Raw genomic sequence first — 21,087 nt, forward strand, 5'->3', positions numbered from 1 at the left:
TCTTACTAAACATTATAGATTTTATACTGGAGAGAAGTTTTACAATGAAAACATTGCATCAGTGTCTTTAAGGATGAATCAACCCTTATTTCACAGTAGTTCAACACTATTTCACACCAGCGATATGATACCACAGAAATTATATAAACGTAAAATAGGTGACAGAGTCTCCAATAGTTGTTCACACCCTACTCAGCACCTCAGAATTCATGTGAGTGAGAGAACATGCACAAAAATTTTTGCAAAGCTTTTGGCCATTGATCAAACATTTTTAAAACACTGCAGGATTTATAGCATATAGAAACCCAAACAATGTGTCCAAGACTCTATTCAAATTTCAGACATTTTTTATTTCTGACCTCATATCTGTAGCAAATGTGGAGTAGCATTTTTCCAAAGTGTGTACCTTAGATAACAGCAAAATATTTACAAAAACACCTTGACAAATATAAAGATGGTAGTAAGTTTCTTATCTATAGCCCATCCCTTGAAGTATTTGGGACCTAGGTGGAAAAAAAATCATTTAAATGTAGAAAATGAATAATTGCTTTTCACATTTGCTGAAATTTTTCTTAACATCTTTAGAAGATATTGTAGAAATAAGGAAATACAAGTATAGAATTGTGCATCGCTAAAAGGATAAAATTTTAGTATAAATCAACAATTACTAAAGAGTCTCATTTTTCACAACTGGAAAATAATAATACTAAGAGTTTATTATTTCAGAAGTCTCTTAAGATTTATATGAAATTTAAAATTTAAATTTTTAAGAGCCTCTTAAACTTAGGGGCACTTAAACAGAAAACCACATCCTCAGATTTTTTTTTTTTCATTTTTATTTAGAGATAGGATTTGCTAAGTTTTATAGGGCCTCACTAAGATATGGAGCCTGGCTTTGAACTTGCAAAGCCTCTCACATCCCTAGGGTAATGGCATGGTCCATAATGCCAGTTTTACAGAGCATTTTTACTTATATTTTATTACAGATGGAATTTGTTACTAAATAAAGTGTGAATTTCTTAATGTAAACCTTGTCATGAATTTAATGATGTTATTAGGTCACACATCTCCCCCTATTCACTTTGCCAATGGATCGATGTAATAGTAAAACATTCTATTGGGTAAATAATGCTATAACGTCTCCATTAATTATTTCATATGTTTAATCAAGTATTACTTGGAGAATATTATTCATGTAAATTATATACTCTCTTGTTCTTAATTATGGGAAAATTAAGACAGTTATAGGAATGACCTAGGAATACTAAAATAATGCCCAGATATCTGTAGTTTGAATTATGAGTTTAACATTTTACCTTATAGAGTAGCCGTACACCCTAAGGGATCTACAACTCCGGAGAGTTATACAAGCTCCCAATCAGGGAGAGGAGAAAGACCCAAGAGACTAGGAGCCAACGTGCATATTCAGGCAATTAAGCAGGGTTCCTGAAGGGGGAAATAGTCTTAATGTTTCCTAGGGAATCCACATGATCCATAGGCCCATCCTGACTCTTGGACTGAAAAAACCATGCAGTTCCTCATGAATTCTATGATGTTCATTACTGAGGTGACTATACTCACCTCTAGTGTAGGAAAAACATCACAATTCGGGACCACTTCTTTAGTTTTGGATACCCAGTAGAAAAGTGTAACTAGAAACATGTAAAATCATGAGTGTAAAAAGAAAAATACATCCTATAGGTGCATTTATGTCCCCACATTTTTTATTTCATTATATATTTTGATTTTGTAGACCCTTTGGTTCTACTTAATTATTTACAATATAATGTTTGTTATACTTATTTTATTATACGATAGATAGCATGTGTCATGGTCTCCCAGAACCCTCTGCAACCCAGTAATTATAAGATACTATAAACTAATACTGTCTCTTCTCAGATCTTATAGCTCCAAAAGCCTATGACACCACAGAGAAAAACACAATTTTGATTGAAATTAACCTCTAGACTCTCATCTACAAGTCCTGTTCAAAAAGTAAAAACACAATATTCTCTTCATGTGTGAGTCTTTTTGGACAACAAAACACAACGTACCAACATTTCATTTAACTTTATTTGGGAAAATAAATATTGAAATATAATGATAAGTTCTAGGAGAATAATATTCACACCATTCTTTATTCTGAAGCATAAATATCTAGGTTTCATGCTTATCTCCACATTATTTTATGCAGAAAACTGGCTTCATTTTACATATGAGAGTTTAAACTATAAGTCCAGGAGGGAAGATTCATACTAGAGTTCTAAATAAAATACTAAAGATCTTCCCTTTTCTTGATTGAATGATGTCTGCAATCCTTGATGAAACAGATAAAGAATGATGATTTCTCAATGCATCTGATTGGGTGGCTCACTCATTGGAACCATAATTTATTTAGTCATCTCAAGGCTATCACTCTCTCCTCTAGGATCTGACCTGTTCTTGGGAGGACTTGGTGTCCTTCATGGGATCACCAGGTCAAGCAAGATGTGAGAATGAAGATTTTTTGTTCTAACTTGTATTTATTCAGCCTAATTTTCAATACAAGTTAGAACAAGACTTCAGACTCTCACCTGTGGAGAGGATGCTCTGCCCAGGACTTCCCAGTCAGGACCCTGAAAAACTCTTTGGGACTCCCCAGTGCATAGGTTCAGTGGTTGGGTTTTCCTAGTCTGGCAATACAGTTGCCTGTGTCTTTCCATTTTGCTTTCTATCTTGCTTTCATAGTATTACTCAAGGAAACACTGTCTGGTGTGAAGAGAATATCTTCCTTATCTATTGCATCCGACCTGCGAAGTTGAGCAGCTGCCCACATACTGAATATCACAATCACATGAATGTGTTATCTAGTCAGTAACTAGCGTATCTTTCAACTGCTTAATTTTTTCTTTGTTGCATGGGGGAGGAAGTTCAGAATGCTTTCTTTGAGTGCCCACAGCACTATTCATAGTATTCATTACACTGCTATGTAATGTTTCCTCTCTTCTCAACTTGTAAGTATTGTTCTTGTGCTGCTTTGTAAAACAAATAGAAAAGAGTTGTAAACCAAAAATTATGTGATTATACCTAGTTGCGCAGACTGACTTGGGCAACTCTATTTACCATTGTTGTTTTGTAGGGGCTCAGGGTACTCTTTTATACTTTTATTTAACCTTAATGACATTACCATTCATTGAAGAGTTTTTAAATCACAAACCTTCTCGGTATACAAATTTTCCCTTGTCATTTTTAAAATTTCTTACTCTTTTTAGGTATACATGATAGTAGAGCAAATTTTGACATATTATACATGGAGTAAAACTCATTTTAGTTAGCATTTCATTCTTGAGGTGTACATGGTGTGGATCTTCCCTGGTGGTGTATTTATATATAAACATTTAAAAATTGTGTCTGATTCATTCTACTGTCATTTGTACTCCTATTTCCCTTTTCTTCCCTTCAATCCAACTTTGTCTTATCCACTGAATTTCTATTCCCCCCCTTGTTGAGTGTTTTAGCATCTACATATATTATGTATTATATGTAATGTCTGTTTCATTCTACTATCATTTCTATCCCCATATTCCCTCCCCTCCCTGCAATCATCTCTACTTAATCTAAATAACTATTTTCCCCACCAACATTGTGAATTAGCATACATTTATTGGAGATAACATTTGGCCTTTGTGTTTCTGTTTGTGTGGGGGGGGGACTTATTTCACTTAGCATAATATTCTTCAACTCTATCCTTTTACCACCAAATGGCATAGTTATATAATTATATAATTTATATATATAAATTATATAATTTCCCCCACCAATGGAATATTACTTAACTTTAGAGATGAATATATATATATTCATCTCTAAAGTTAATGAACTTAACTTTAGGTTGATTCTATGGTTTATCTATTTTGAATTGTGCTGCTGTAAACGTTGGTGCAGCTGTTTCCCTCTATTATGCTGCTTTTAAGTCCATTGGGTATAGTCCAAAGAGAGGGATAGCTGGGTCAAATGATGGTTCCATTCTGGTATTTCAAGGGGTCTCCATACTGCTTTCCATTGTGGTTGCACCAATTTGGAGTCAATCTCATGAGCAATGTTTGAGTGTTCCTTTTCCCCCACAAACTCACCAACATTTATTGTTGCCTGTATTATTAATGATTACCATTCTGACTGAAGTGAGATAAAATCTTAAAGTAATTTTGATTTACATTTTCCTAATTGCTAGATGGGTGGAATGTTTTTTCATATATTTGTTAATGGTTTATATTTCTTCTGTGAAGTTGTCTGTTCAGTTACTGAGTCCATTTGTTAATTGGTTTTTGTTGTTCTTTGTGTTAATTTTGAGTACTTTATATACCATAGACATTAGTGCTTTTTCTGAATTACGTGTGGTAAAGATTTGTATAAAATCTGTAGGTTCTTTCTTCACATTATTGTTTCTTTTGCTGAGAAGCAGCTTTTTAGTTTGAATATATCCCCTTTATTTATTCTTTATTTTTAATATTTGTGCTGTAGCGGTCTTGTTATGGAAGTCAGATTTTGGACCAACATTCACCTCAGATTTTTAAATGGCATCCTAAGTTCATGAATGTTTCTGTTATATTGTTTCTCTTACTATCTTGCCTTATAGATCTACATGTTCTAAAGAGACATGAAATGATCTAGCTTCACATACATGATTTTCTGATGACTGTTATTTTTCAATATGTAGCTGCAGATTATAATTTAATTATAATTATAATTTAACAATCTACTATTTCAGACTTTAACTAAAGCACATACTTGCCTTGGGTAAGAAAAATTCCATCAATAGATCAACATCAAATCTATAATATATATAAATATATATAAATGCCTGGATTAAAATGCATGCACATCCACCCCAGAGCTTGGCCCATAACACTTATTCTATACTAGTTCTACACTTTAGAACCTCCATGAAAGCTGTTATAAATCCAAAGCCTGAGACTCACTCGTCAGAAATTCTTCTTTTTGGGGGGGTTACAATGAGGAATATTGAACTCGGGGGCACTCAACCCCTGAGCCACATCCCTATCTTTATTTTATGTAGAGACAGGATCTCACTGATCTGCTTAGTTAATTTTTTTCACTGAGCCTGGCTCTGAACTCATGATCCTCCTTCCTCAGCCTTCCAAGCTGCTGAGATTACAGGCAAATACCACCATGCCCAGCTCCCCAGAGAGCCTTTTTTAACTGGTTGGAACCCACTTGTTCAGTATGTTTTGGCCTAATCCTCACAATTAGAGATGAAATTATTTTCCTTTTTATTAAAAATCAGGGCTACAAAGAGATTGGACTCAATAGCACCAAATTACACAGGAAGTCCACATTACAACAAAGGTATGGTCTGCAATTCTTCACCTCTCCAAAGAGCTCTTCTTGGCTCGACAAAGTTTGGAGTACTTGCCAACCCTCTTCCATGGCTCATTCAGAAGCCTCCCAGGAGGTGAGTGTATATTAGAGACAGTATTCAAGTTGGCACCTTGGTGATTAATGGGCTATGCCAGTGAATAAGGCGGAGTCTAATTCACCAAAGGCACAAAATTTCATGTGGCTGGTCCAGGTTGGGGGCTGCGTGAGGGGATACTTTTCCTCCACCCTTGATGTGTCTTTCCTAACTGTTCATATGCTGAAATACTTGTTAAATGACTTGCACTGTTTTCCTGTTTTGTGTTTCCCCTCTCATGTGGCTTTGGAGGTCTCATGCTTTGGCAATTATTGTGACTTTATTCTTCAGTTTTCCAACCTCCCTTATCCCATCTATGTGGAATATCTGTCTGTGGATATGAGTTTTCATTTTATAAATTTTCATTTAGTCCAAGTTTCCACCTACTTCTAGAAAAAGCAAATGTTTCATTCATTATCATGCTTGTACTAACCCTTCACTTGTTGATAATGGCAGTGTTCAATAACTATCTTCTGATTTCTACAACTGGAACATAAGTGGGTCTGCTTGAAATAACTGTCTTTTCTTTTGATTCCAAATAACTGGGATCCTTTTTAATATAGCACTTAGAGAGAGAGAGAGAGAGAGAGAGAGAGAGAGAGAGAGAGAGAGAGAGAGAGAGAGAGAGACTGATCCTGCTTTTTACATGGTTTCTCTCAGAGAAAGTGGAGTTGATCATTTAGGTTTCTTAGAGTGTACTCCAGCTCAGACTCTGCCTGGGCTCTGACTAGATTTTATCTGCCTGTGATTTCTACAACATGTGACCTATAGCTCTTCCTCTTCTTCTCTTAATTTTAATATTTCACTTAGAACTTGAGCCACAGGACTATCACTTTGGAAAGAATGACATACCAAACCATCACTACCCCCAAGAAGGTGTGCTCCATGTGCAAACTAGGAAAGAGGGGACCATCACACACTTCAAAGCTTCAGGGAAATTATGGGGGTACCAGGAGTCCCTCACATCAAAGTAGAGGCGTTATAAGTTGTGAAACAGGTTTGGACTAATTTGATTTTAGGACCAAAATTAGAGTAATTTAAGTTTCCTTATCAGCATGAGAAAATGATCTCAATCAAGATCCTTTTCCAGATGTTTCCAGGAAACCTTTAGAATTTGAAGCCCAGATACATTGGATTGCTGTTATCCATCAAAGACAATAAAATTGAGAGAGATGACATGTCCCACTGGGCAAGCACAGTTCTGTGTTCTCCAGTGGGTACTTTTTGCCTTTCTATAGACATTAAAATTACAAATCTGCAGAGACAGAACTTAAACACATCCTTTCCATAAAACTTACAAGTGTTTGTGCTCTTCCCAGCTTATTCAGATAACAAAGTACCTCTGTGTCCTTAGATGCAGAGTTAGTGTGGATTCTAAAAAGGGCATTGTAGGAGGAAATTCAGTCTACTAGGGAGCTTTTCCAGTAGCTTCTTTGCTTCTCAAAAAAGAAAAAAAATGTTTAGAAGACAATATCCTCATTGCACCATATAGAACATAGTCCTCTGGGCTTATTAGAACTGTTGGAGCCCATAGGATCATGTTCTGTATGGTGTAATGAGGATATTGTCTTCTAAAGATGTTTGCTTCTTTGAGATCCTGCTAAAATTAGTCAATTTTTCTTATAGGGAATGTCAGTTTTACTTCTTCATTTTTCAATTTAATAACTTCACGGGACATAAGTTACATATGGTATGTCATGTAGAGACTTTAAACACTACAATTTGTATAATTATTACCAAGAAATTAATAAGTTTTTAGATTTTGATTGATAATCTTGCTTTGGTCATCTTCATAACTCATAGAACAATTATGATTTGAGTAATTGTACATTTTGAAATCTTTAGAGGGAAATGAGGTTCTATGTTCAAAACCTCATTTTATAGAATGGAATCTCACATGGTTAAGAACTTTTAGTTGGTAAATGTCAACAAGAGACTGTGATCAGAAGAAAGTACATTAAATATTGTAGAAAATAAAATAAATGTGCTGGTAAGTTCCAATTCATGGTGCCAAATTATAGGCTTATGAATATAATTCACAAGAATTTGGAAGAGTATTTTTATGTATTAGACCATTCTGTTTTAATCACTAAAAACCTTTTGTAATATCTAATAATGGAAATGTGTAAATTAAATTTTGTGTAGAGAAACATTCAGGACACTTGAAATCCATCCTGCCCTGGACACTTTCAGATTTTTTTCCAAAATTCAATTTCTCATGTCATTAGCATGCACAGATAAATGTGACCCTAAGACACACAGAACAAGATATAGCAGAAAAGGTGAAAGGAGAACTTGACTCTTCCATCGCAATATCAGTCAGGGAAAATGGACCCTCCTGCAGGAGCCTGTGGGTTTCCCAGTAATAAGAGATTGGGTTCTGCAGAGAAACGCATGGGCTCTCTCATCCCTGAGGAGCTCCACAGAAGAGAGTAGAGGAGAGTGTGGCTGTGGAGTCTCTAATCAAGACCTCCAGAGACCAATCAGGAAGCAGGCCTGATTTTATTGTGGAGTTACCATGTATATGTACTCAGGCAGTGCCTAAGCAAAATATAGACAGACACCAATGCAATGTCTGCTAACTGTCCTTGCGGTGAACAATCAAAGAGTGGGTGTGCAACACATGGCTTCGTGCCCAGAGCTTTGCCGATGGGGTAAGAAGTTTGCCACTCACACACCTAGCATGGGGAGTGGCCTGCCACGCAGATGCCATTAACCTATGTCCTGTATGCAGTACTCTATGCATTGTGCCCACAGAGAAGCACCTCTTGGGCTTTTTCTATCTTGACTTTAAAGAACAATTTCTCTTTTAGTTGCTTTTCTCAGGAGAAAATTAAAATGATAGTAATATAAATATTATAGATGTAAGTGTGAATCCTGAGCTGTATTTTAAAACCCTGACAATTTATAAAAGCAAGCCATGGTTCTCATATCTACTTCTCACAAAGAGCTGCCATTCATTTAGTCAAGTCTTGCCCAGGGTTTGCTCGTTGTGTTACTGGAGGGTGTGTTTTGCAGCAGAGGGGCTGGGTGATGGTGTTGCTCTCTCTGCAGTGTCAGTCATTTCTCCCCAGTGCTCTTCATAGATTCCCAGCACACAAAGAGCCACATGTAAGAGTTTTCTGCCTATGCTGACATCAGTCCCAAGCTCACTTGCTTGAAGCAAGACCAGTCTCAATTCTCCATCTTCCTTTTGTCTGATAGTGAATACCAAGAGGACATGGGGAGGGTTGGCAGTAGTAGTGAAGCTGAGCTCTGTGATGAGGACAACCTCAAGCTGTATGTCTGCACATGTGTTGTTAGGGGTGACAGATCCTATTTCCTCTCCAGTTATGAACAGGATGTTGCTCACATTGCATATGGAAGAAGAGGTGCTTCTTCCTCTCACTTTCACCCTGGAATGTGCCCACCCAGTGGGTCCAAATAACCCTTATTTGCAGTGGGGTGTCCTTCTCCTGTAATTCTCTCTAATTTTGTCCTGACCACCAGCTCATGTCCACTGCCTGAGCAGTCCTCACTAGATGGTTGCAACACAGATGATGGTGCACGTATCACACAGCCTCCCCTGACTTTAGTGACAGCACCATATCTAACATGACTTATTCCAGGATCCAGATACTAAAGGGAGTCTTTACTATAAACTCTAACAAACAAAACTTCTAATTTTTTTTTTGAAAATTTTCTTTTCATGTCTGATCTGTTTTTTTCTCATCTCCTCACTTGGCCTTTCCTTCTTTTTACCATATGTAAATTCTTCAAATGTAACCTATTTTAGAAATCTGTGTTATATTCCCTGTGATTTATGAATCTTTCCACACAGAATGCCCACTCTAGGGGGCAGCTTGATTTCTCCAGTGCATAAAGGACATGAGTGCCCAGTACAATATGCATCTGTGAACCAAGCTGGAAGTATCACTCCGTAGACCCTTGTTTGAGGGGTGTTTCTCAGATTACCTCCTTGATGTTAGAGAGCTTGTTTATGTCTCATCATCTCCTGGACTATGTTGTTCCAGGCATAATGTGCACAGCTGGGAAGGTACATAGCTCAGAATTTCAGTCATCTATGAATCATTCCCATTCTTCAGGATGCTTATTAACAACAATGGAACCTCAGCAGGGACATGACTATAGATATTTCTTCACAACACTTCCATGGTGCATTTACACAATGTTAATCATATATACTTGACGCACATCATTTAGTAATGATTGTGGTTCAAAGCTGGAGCTAGCAGAATGACCAGACTGTGCTTTCTCCTGGCCACTACCTGTATGAAGATTAGTTCTCCTCATTATTGCATGAAATTGTGTCCCTTTCTTTAAGCATACTATCAGGAAAGGGTCTAAGTTTTTCCCCAATATTAGTATAGAAGTTGATTATCACAAAACAATTTTCCAATAGTTTCAAGGCAATAAAAAACCCATCCATGAGTTTTTGACTATTACTGCAAATTCATGGCACCTGCACACTCCAGTTTGTATGATTGCAGATTCCTCAGCTACACTGATCTTAAATTCATCTAATGACCTCGAGACACACGTGATTAAAACATGTAATTTATTGAGTGTTAGAAAACTTAGATTGTGTAAGATTCAAATGTTTAAAATAAAGTGAAGCAGATTTTGTGTGTCACAGAAAAGTGATACAATGCAGTTTTTGGTTTTAAATTTCACATGTCTTTTTGTTGTTGAGACAAGGCAATTTTAAAACCCCCCTCCTTTCCTTTGTTCAATCAAACCCCAGATTGAACCCAGGGCATTTACTCATTAAACTATCTCACCAGCCATTTTTTTTTATATTGGGAGAAAATCTTGCTAAGTTACTGAGCTTTGGCCTTGTAATCCTCTGATTCCTGAGCCAACGGGATTGCAGGCAATCAGCCTCATGTAAAAGCATTTTTAATTTATTTTTTACATGCTAATATAGATCAATTTAAGCTTATACTATAAAAATATTTTTATAATATTTTTCTTACATAAAATAAATTCATAAAAATTGGCATATGGCATTAATATATAGATCTCACCAAAAATAACTAAGGCCTAGTGACTAAATGTGAATGCTAAAATATTTGGGGGGTACCAGGGATTTAACTCAGGGGCACTCAAACATTGAGCCACATTCCCACTCCTATTTTGTATTTTTTTAGAGACAACATCTCATCAAGTTGCTCAGGGCCTTGCTGTTGCTGGATTTGAACTCGCAATCATCCTTTCTTAGCCTTTCAAGGCACTGGGATTCTAGTTTACAATTTTAAAATTTATATTCTTTTTTCTTGATTTGCCATGGGAGACTGTCTTTTTCTAGTAATTTTTCATATTTCACAAATACTGTATGCTTGTACTTATATGTTGAAGCTGAAAAAGTTGATCACAAAGAACCACAAATGAGAAAAGCTTTTTATATCTGTTTTAAGAGACAGTTGGCAAGGAGTGTCAAAAAGTAGATTAGAGGGAAAAGTAACTCTTAGGTTTTATAGCCCATAGTTTTAATTGTATAAGTAATTATTAGACTCTGGACATTCAAAGAAGACTTCACAGGTTTCAAACATCAAAATGATATTATAGAAGGTAGAAATTGCACTGATTTGAACACTACACATATTCAATTAAAATGTTGTATCCTATATGTAGATACCAATTAAAAATTAAAGAAAAATTAACACTTCAAGTCAAGTAGCAAAAATAAACAAGGATGGCTGGAAATACAAACCATGTCTCAATAGTAACCTTAAATGTTAGTGGCTTAAACACACCAATCAAAAAACATAGGCTAGTAGCCTGGATTTTAAAAAAAATCCAACCATATTCTGCCCCCAGGAGATTCAGAAAAAGACAGACTGAAGGTGAAATATTAGCAAAAAGCATATCACTCACATGAACCTTGAAAGCAAGCAGAGGTCTCCATACTTATATTAAATAAGGTAGACTTCAACCAAAGTTAATCAAAATAGAAAAAGAACATCTCATACTGCTCAAGGAAACCATATTCCAAGAAGACATAACAATCATAAATATATATGCCCCAAACAATGGGGCACCTATGTTCAAACAAACTCTTCACCTGAGTCTACTAAAGTATTTATTGATTTCTGAAGTAATTTTTAAAGTTGATGATTATCTAGCAATTTATTTATATTTTATTGTTTTTCCAGGCTCGAGATTTTATTAGCAATTAAGATGGAATAATGAGGAAGAATAATGTGGGAAAATGAGAACCTGGCATTTTGCTAATTGATCTCAAGATGCCCCGTGAAGGATGGAGAGTGTGCACCCATTATCCTGTGAGACAAATGAAGCCGAAAAGCTAAATTATCATTTTATGTAGCCTAATATGTGATTTTGAGAAACTTTCATATGTCTTTACACACTTTTTTTGATTTTTAGAGCAGAATCAAAGTATTTTACCATATTTAAATTAGGTTTTGAGGGGTTTATATTAAAATCTGGTGAGTTGTGCAAGTTTCTTATATTTTTGATGTGAGCTTTTTCAGACATGGGGCTAGAAACAGTTTTTTTTAACCGAGTCTACTTTTACATTTCATTGATTGATTTCTTTGCTGTATAGAAGCATTTTTAGCTTTAAATAGTCTCAGCCGTTTTCCTTGCACAGTCTCTGCATATTCTATCTAAAACCATTGCCAACACCAATGGCAATAAAATTTTCTCATTTTCTTCTGGAATTTTTATGCTTTCAGTTTATACCACAATAAGATATAACCACAATAAGATATAACCACATTTTGAGGCTCAATTCTCAAAATGTTGGTAGGTAACAAATACTTCAGAGGATATACAGAAGAAGAAACACTTGGACATCCTTGCCAGCATATAAATTTTAATAGACATTAAAAGAAATTATAAGGGAGTTTTTCAAAAAATTATAACTAGAGATGCAATATGACTCAGACATTGAGAATATGCCTTTATTTTTAGGATTCTTCAGAAAAATAGAATACACAAAAAATGTATATGTGTATACACTAGAGAGCTTATTATATTTACTCATATAATCATGGGAATAATAGTCACCAAATGTTTGCCTACAGGATGGAAACACTGGGAAACTGGTAACAGCTTAGTCCAAGAAGCTGGAAACTTCACAATATGAGGAAGCTAATGAAGCAGCTGTGGTCCAGGATAGAGGACTTATATAATCCCAGTAGATAAAAAAACAAATAACCTGATCAACAAGTGGGCTAAGGATCTGAACAGATACCTCTCAGGAGAGGATATACAATCAATAAATATATGAAAAAATGCTCATAATCTCTAGGAATCAAAAAAATGCAAATCAAAACTACTCTAAGATATCATCTCACTCCAGTCAGAATGGAGCTATTTTGAAGACAAACAACAATAAGTGTTGGCGAGGATGTGGGGAAAAGGCACACTCATACACTTCTGGTGGGACTGCAAATTATTGCAGCCAATTTGGAAAGTAGTATGGAGATTCCTTGGATATATGGAAATGAAACCTCAATTTGACCCACCTATCCCTCTCCTCAGTCTAAGCCCAAAGGTTTAAAAACATCGTACTACAAGGACACAGCCACATAAAAGTTTATGGCACCACAATTCACAATAGCTAAACTATGGAGCCAATATAGATGCCCTTCAGTGGATGAATGGATAAAAGAAATGTGGCATATATACACAATTAAATTTTACTCAGCAATACAAGAATAAAATCGTGGCATTTGCATGTAAATGGATGGAGTTTGAGAAGATAATGATAAGTGAAGTTAGCCAATGCCCCCCCCTAAAATGAAAAAAAAAAACACAAATGCCAAATATTTCCTTGACATAAAGGGGCTGACTCATAATGGACTAAGAAGGGGGAGCATAGGAGGAATAGATAGAATTCTAGATAGGGCAGAAAGGTGGGAGAAAAAGGGAGGGGGATGGGGATTAGCAAGGCTGGTAGAATGTTTCATACATCCAAAATACATGTATGAAGAATTGAATTGGGTGTCAAAATACGTTACATTAAAAAGATACAAAAATTGTGGTATATATGTGTATTAAGAATTGTAATGCAAAACAAAAAAGAATTGCATTAACTTACATTAAGCAGAGAAAAATGAAAGGAGGGGAAGGGAGAGGATGTGGGAATAAGAGAATGAAACAAACATTATTACTTTATGTATGTATGTGACTGTATGACCCATGTGATCCTACAATATGTATACTCAGAAAAATGAGAAATTATATCTCATCTATGTATGATATATCAAAATATATATATATATATATATATATATATATATATATATATATATGCATTCTACTGTCATGGATAACTAACTAAAACAAATAAATTTTTTTAAAAAGACCCTGGTAGAGCCAATGGTGCAAGTCCAAAAAGGGGACTTCAAGAAGCTTGGAGCATAAGCATGCGACTGCTTCTCTTGCTTTTTTTTCAAATCAAACCTATTGAACACCTATATATTTGTTCATTACTGGTATTCTCCAGGCTTTCTGATTCAGCCTCCTGTAAGCACACTCAGACACCTGCAGAGGTCTTCCACACAAATTCTCTGGGTATCTCAATCCACTCAAATGGACAGCTGACATTAACAACTTCAGCAATTGAAGGAAATAAAATCCATCTTCAGGAATATCTACCCTCACACGTTAACTGCCGCCATACTATCCACAACCTAAATTTCCAGAGTATCTCAGGAAGAAGAACCTATGGTATATTATAGATAATAGAGAAAGAAAGATTTTTCATTGTGTTTACACATAAATGTATCAACATACATATATAACCTTTTCACTTTTTTTTACAATTATTTTGAGACAAGGTCTTTTAAGGTGCAGAGGGTGTCACGAAGACGCGAGGCTGGTTCCAAAATAGTGATTCTCCTCCCTCAGCCTATCGAGTCTCTAGCATGATAAAAGAAATGTGCCTCCACAACTCACTTATTACTCAACTTTATGATGGTGGATCTCTGTCACTGGTAAGGCAACCCTGAGTCGAAATCCCAGAAACAAACGAATATTCTCCAATAACACAGATAAGCTGGAGGACTTTAGAATAAGTGAGATGATTCCAGATGCAGAAATACATTGTATACTCTGTGTTCAGAGCCTGGAAGAAAATAGAATTTATGTGTAGGGAGAACCGGCTTGTTATCAGGGAGCATCATCAATAATATCGCATTATATCCTGGAAATTCCAAAAGATAGCAGGATTCTGTTCTTAGTGCAGAATTTGATAATTATGCAAGATGATGGGTTTTATCATCACATAGCAATTGCACATACTTATGGGATTAAGTGTGATGTTTATATATATGCATATACATGTATTTATAATATCCAAACACCCTCTTCTGCCTTTGATGCCACTTACACACTCCTCAGCCATACTAATCACTATTGTACTTGCACATGATATTATATTAGTTAACATATGAAATGTGACACTATTGTGTATGTCTTCACTTAGCATGACATCATTCAATTTTATCTATTTTTGCAGATCATTAGAGGAGTTTGTATTGATGGCTGAGTAATACACCATGGTGAATATATAATATACTTTCTGGTGGATATGTTCAATTGCTTACCTACATCACTGGCTTTTCTCTATATCTGTATTGTTAAACATACTGTTATTAAACTTCAATTTATGTAACAAAAGAAAGCAACAACTACAAAAGAATGAAGAAACTGGGAGTGGGGGCACATACCTGCAATCCCAATGGCTTGGGAGGCTGACGCAGGAAATTCACGAGTTCAAAGACAGACTCAGCAAATTAATAGGGACCTATACAACTCAGTGAGACTCTGTTTCTAAAAAAAAATTAAACATGACTGGGGAAGTGGCTTTGTGGTTGAGTGATACTGGGACCTATCCCTAGTATACCCCACAAAAAAAAAAGAGAATAAAAAAACTAACAAACTATGTCCTAACCTGATTTTATCAAGTGAAATGAAGCCAAGGCATAAGAAAAAATCATATTCTTTAAGTTTGTTAATATAAAGTTAATAAGATATCTCTTTGAGTCTTTCACAAAGTGCAATATTTTGAGAGCATCCAGTAGGTTATATTACATAAAAAACTGCTCTTGTGCAAAAAATGAAATAAAACATTAGCAAGGTGTGGTGGTGCATGACTGTAATCCCAGTGTCTTTGGAGGCTATACAAAGCTAGCCTCAGAAAGTTAGAAAAGGACTAAGCAATTCAGTGAAACCTTGTCTCGAACTAAATTATAAAAAAGATCAGGAATGTTGCTGAGAGGTTGAGTGCCCCTGGGCTCAATCCACAGCACTAAAAACAAAAACAAAGATAAAAAAGAAATAAGATATTAGGCTGGTGAACATTTATATGTTCAGTGTTCCAAATATTTGTCCCAATACTCCCAAGTTCACTTCATCCAGCAATTTTTAATTGAAATCTCTAGCTATTTGTTTGTGAGAGAAAAGAGACAGAGATGTTCCTGAACTCTGGCATTCCTTTGCTAGTTTCTGCCATAAGCTAGGCAAAGATCTGCCCATTGTGATCCTCAAGGTACTGTGGCTCAGTCTTTTCTCTTCATGCAAGGATGCACCTTGAGGAGTGGATGTTGACTTGACTGCTAAAGTGGGGAAGAGGTAAAAAAGAAATAATGTGTGTGGGTGTGTGTGGGGGGTGTGATAATGATGACTTTTGACCAAGTCCTACTCATGATCATCTTTTTAAAATGTACCCAGTGAATGGTTTATTTTCTTATATATCTTCTGTGATCCTACAGTTAAATGTGAGGGACCCTATTCTCCATACCCAGCTACGTTAGCTTTGTTTTCCTCAGTCTGATGCCTCACAATTTAAAATACCTAGTCCCCCTTCCTCAGACCCTTGACCTCATATCTCTTTTGCTTATATTTTTAAGATCTGGGCAATCCTCAAATACTAAGTTGCAGGTAAATCCACATTTGATGTTCCCTCTTCCAAGGATAAGGATAGACATTTTCTCTCATTGTGGCCTCTACCTTTCACTCACAAAATGGGGACATTATTCATATTTGCAAACCTAGATTATATCCTGAGCCAACCTGTAATATGAAACTCAAGAATTTAATCCCTGTGGCTGGGGCTCAAGGTTAGAGCACCTGCCTAGCACATGTGAGGCACTGGGTTCAATCCTCAGCACCACATAAAAATAAATATTTAAAATAAAGGTACTCTGTTTACTACTACTAAAGAAAACAAAAACAGAAAAGGCGAATCCCTACCAGGGTTGTGATGACACATGCATGTAACCCGAGCTTTCCTGGAAGTGGAGCCTTGAGGGTCACAACTTTGAGTCTTGTCTCACTAACTTGGCAAGACCATATCTCAAAGAAAAATAAAAATGAGATGATGATAGAGCTCAGTGGTAGACCATACCTAAGTCCTGTCCTCAGGATCACAGTAGGAAAGTTGTTAACTCCTATCTTTTTTCTATGAGTTACGGTCCCCACAAAAAAGAAGGTGGCTAAGGGATAATATTATATTTTCTAAAAACAAATCATGTTAAATGTGCAAGTGTTCTCATTTCTTGAAAAATTCCCAAGTATTTTGCTTTTGATATTATGGTCATTAGAACTGTCTTTAATTTTATGTTTGCTACTTATTTTCTTATGCACATAAGTAACTGATGATATAAAATTTATTACTGTTCTGAGTTCATCTGCTGCTTCTAATAGTAGTTAGTGAACTCCTACATTAAAAATATCCACTTAAAATCCACTTCAACCTCATACCTCATTTTGGAAAACCACAAAAGTTAGATAGCAAGAAACACAAGTAAGTTGCAATACCCATTTGACAAAGGCAAAGATACTGGTGAGAATCTCAGAAAAACTCTCTTCTCTAAAATTCAGAAACCAAGAGAACAAGACCATAATCTCCTCCACACACACATGATTTTATTCTTTTATTGCTGAATAAAATTTTATTGTGTGTATATAACGCATATTTTTTTATCCATTAATCTACTGAAGGGTATCTAGGTTGGCTCCACAGAATATCTGGGTAAAATGGTGGTTCCATTCTCAGATTTCCAATGAATCTCCATAGTGCTTTCCATATTGGCTGCACCAATTTCCAGTCCCACCAGCAGTGTATGAGTGTACTATATTTCCCACATCTTCGCCAACACTGGTTGTTGTTTGTCTTCATAACAGCTGCCATAATAAAATTTTTATTATAGTAAAATTCACAAATACACACATACACACACACACACTCACAGACTCGGGTTTTGCTTTAGTGTCTCTAGACAAGACCATGTGGAGTAGGAACTTACAAATACGATGTCATCCTACTGCCAGCTAAGAGTAGGAATTGGTCCATGGGCAGAATTCTGGAATCACACACAGCATCTCCCATAAGCTTCAGGATTAAAGGGGTGTGAGGCCTAGAGATGTCAGAGAAGCCTCACTGTTTTCCTCCCCATTTCTTGATAGTTATTTCTGAGCCAATGAGCTTTGCTCTACTTTAATTACATTTTATGTATTATCTAAAATCCTCTCTTGCAAGAACACAAGAGCCAAGAAACACAACATAACCTCCATATCCCTGGGATCACAACCAGCTACAGTGTAAGATCTTTTATTGCTTTAGTTATTTACTCACTTCATTTGATCTATTTATTAATACAGGTAGACACCAGCAACTGCTCTAGGTCCTGTTGGAAGGTGACAGTCACACACCTACACACAGCATCCTAAAGGGAGACTGTTGAAACAGGAATTCTGACCCTTCATTGTTCATGAAGACTCACCCAATATGAGAACTTTGAATATTTTATTTTGAGGCAGGGTCTTGCTAAGAGGCCAACTGTGGCCTCCGACTTGAGATCCTCCTGAAGCAGCCTCCCAAATGCCTGGCCTTACAGACATGTGCTACCAAGTTTTGTCTTTTGCTTATTAAAAAAATGTCCATAGCTTCTGGTTACCATCCTCCAGTGATATATGTGATATCACACCCCAAACAATAAAAAACTTACACAATTACAAAGCTCAAGTCTGACTCTGGCTGTGAGGGGTTATGTGATGGGAAGGGATTCCAGGGAGAGAGAGAGACATCAGCCCAGAAAAGTAGGTTCCTTGGTTTTCAAAGCAGAAAAGAACTTCATTTGTCAGGTGCATGGATACACCTATTTAGAAAAGCAGATGCACATTCAGAAAAGAACATGAGGGGCCGGGAATTCAGTGAAGTCGGTAGCGTGCTTGCCCTGCATGAACAAAGTCCCAGGTTCAATCCCCAGCACCACAAAAAAAAAAAGAAAAGAAAAAAATGTGAGAAAGCCCTAAAGAGAGAGACAGCAAATACGTGGTCTGAGGTTTTCCTATTTGGAAAGGGACATATAAGTGGGGCTAGACTAGAGATGGGGCTAGATCAGACTTCTGTACTTTCTCACTTATTTTTCTAAGCTTTCTCACATCATGCTCATATTTGGGGGTACAGGAAGCTTGTTTAGGAGAAATGCTGCATTGCAGGGAGTTGCTTTTTAAAATATAAATCTGATCTTTATTTTTAAAAATAGTTTTTAGTTGGACAGTATACCTTTATTTTATACATTTTTATTTAATGTGGTGCTGAGGATTGAACCCAGTGCCTCACAGGTGCTAGGCAGGTGCTCTGTCACTGAGCCAAAACCCCAGTCCATTGTGTTTAATTTCAAATATGGCATTCCTGCATTCTGGGGATTTATGAATCATTTCCTTTGAGGTTCAGAGTAACTTTCTTCTTGGTATCCCAGCTTTGCTGTCCCAACCAGATGTGTTCCACAGTTCTTTATGGACCTCAAGTGTTGCTAGAGGAATGATTAAATGATTATTTAGTTATCAAAGCACATAGGGCAGTGTTTTCTGGACAGAAGTCTTAAGAAAATGCTCATTATTAGACCTCTATTTTTACTTATGTATTTAGCCATGGACTTATATGGATTTGCAGTGATCCACAAACCAGCAGATTTCAGAAACTTTTCATGTTGACAACTCTTTTCAAATGGTTTCATTTGTATTGAGGCACATTTGACCCAGTGTAAACATTAAGATGCATTTAAAGTGCTCATGAATTTTCCTGGCTAAAATATTGCAGAGGGTTTTGCCAGTTTTCTCACCACTTTTCTTCTCTCATTGGTGTTGAAAAACCTCCAAGATGCAAGGAATGCATCCCAGAGGCAAGCTCCTGCAGCTGGCCAATCAGAGACCCCCACACCCACTGATCCAATTCTTTGTCCCCTGTTAATTTGGTGTCAGGTGCTGTTGGATTGTTAATTATTAGGTAAAACCTAGTATTTTGCCCCCAATAAGCCCAAGGTCTAGCTTTTTGGTTATTGGAACCACTGGGTTCGTTGTTCACTTTTCCTTGTCACTCAAGACAAATCTGATCTCCATCCAGGGACCTATATCTAGTGGCACTGGTAGCTTAGGGAAATTTTTAATTTTGTTTAAGAAAACTAACAGCAAGAATAATATCCCTCATGGGGGAAGGAGGGGTTCTGGTCCCAAGGTGTCCCTGGCTCTTTCCTTCTTCTCACCCACATAATCTTCTCATCATAGGCCAGAAAACCGGGTACTGCTCACCCCTGGAATCCTGGGCATGTGACTTGACCTTCTCAGTCTTCCTTCAAGAGAAATGTTTCCATCTCACAAATTCAGCAAAACTGGTCCCCCAAATACCTGGGCTGCTGTTACTGTGAAGCAAAAGTAAAAGTACTGAAGATGGGAACTGGGGCTGGGGCTCAGCCGTAGAATTCTTACGAGGCCCTGGGTCCCATATTCAACACCACAGAATAATAAATGAATAGAATAAAGGTATTGGGTCCGACTCCAACTAGAAAAAAATATTTTAAAAAACAAATACTGAAAAGGCAATATATCTAGCAATTAGGGAAATGCAAATTAAAACTGCACTGAGCTTCTCTTTCACTCCAGTCAGAATGGCAATTATCAATACAGTAACAATAAATTGGTGAATATGTGGGGGACAGGGAATGCTCACACCTTGTTACAGAAACTACACATTGGTGCAACCCCTCTGGAAAGCAGGTTGGAGATTCCTTAAGAAACTCGGACTGGAACCACCGTCTGACTCGGTCATCCCACTCCTCAGCATAAAGAAGATAAAATCAGCATACTACAGGGACACAGCCACATCAATGTTTATAATAGCACAACTCACAATAGCTAAGCTGTGGAGCCAGCAAAAATGCCCATCAACAGTTGAGTAGATAAAGGAATTGTGGAATATATACATGATGGAATATTACTCAGCTTTAAAAAAGAATGACTTCATAACATTGGCCAGTAAATGAATGGATGTGGGGATTATCATTCTAAAGTAAAATAAGGCAATCCCCCAAATCCAAAAGTCACATGTTTTCCCTGATATGTGATATCTACATCACAAGGAATGGGGGGCACAAAGAGAAGTTCAGTAGATTAGACAAAGGGGAACAACACAAAGGGAGGGGAGATAAGAAAAGGAAATACAGTAACATGAATCAATCATAATGTTCCTATTTAAATATATAAAAATACCTAAGTGAATGGGTCCATCATGCACCTTATTTTCCTTAGTACCCACACGAATGGGGTACTAAGGAGAATAAGGTATATAGGTATATTTTATGTTTGGATAATTTTATCAA

This window comes from Ictidomys tridecemlineatus, chromosome 16 (assembly GCF_052094955.1).
Source record: "Ictidomys tridecemlineatus isolate mIctTri1 chromosome 16, mIctTri1.hap1, whole genome shotgun sequence".
Taxonomy (NCBI): domain Eukaryota; kingdom Metazoa; phylum Chordata; class Mammalia; order Rodentia; family Sciuridae; genus Ictidomys; species Ictidomys tridecemlineatus.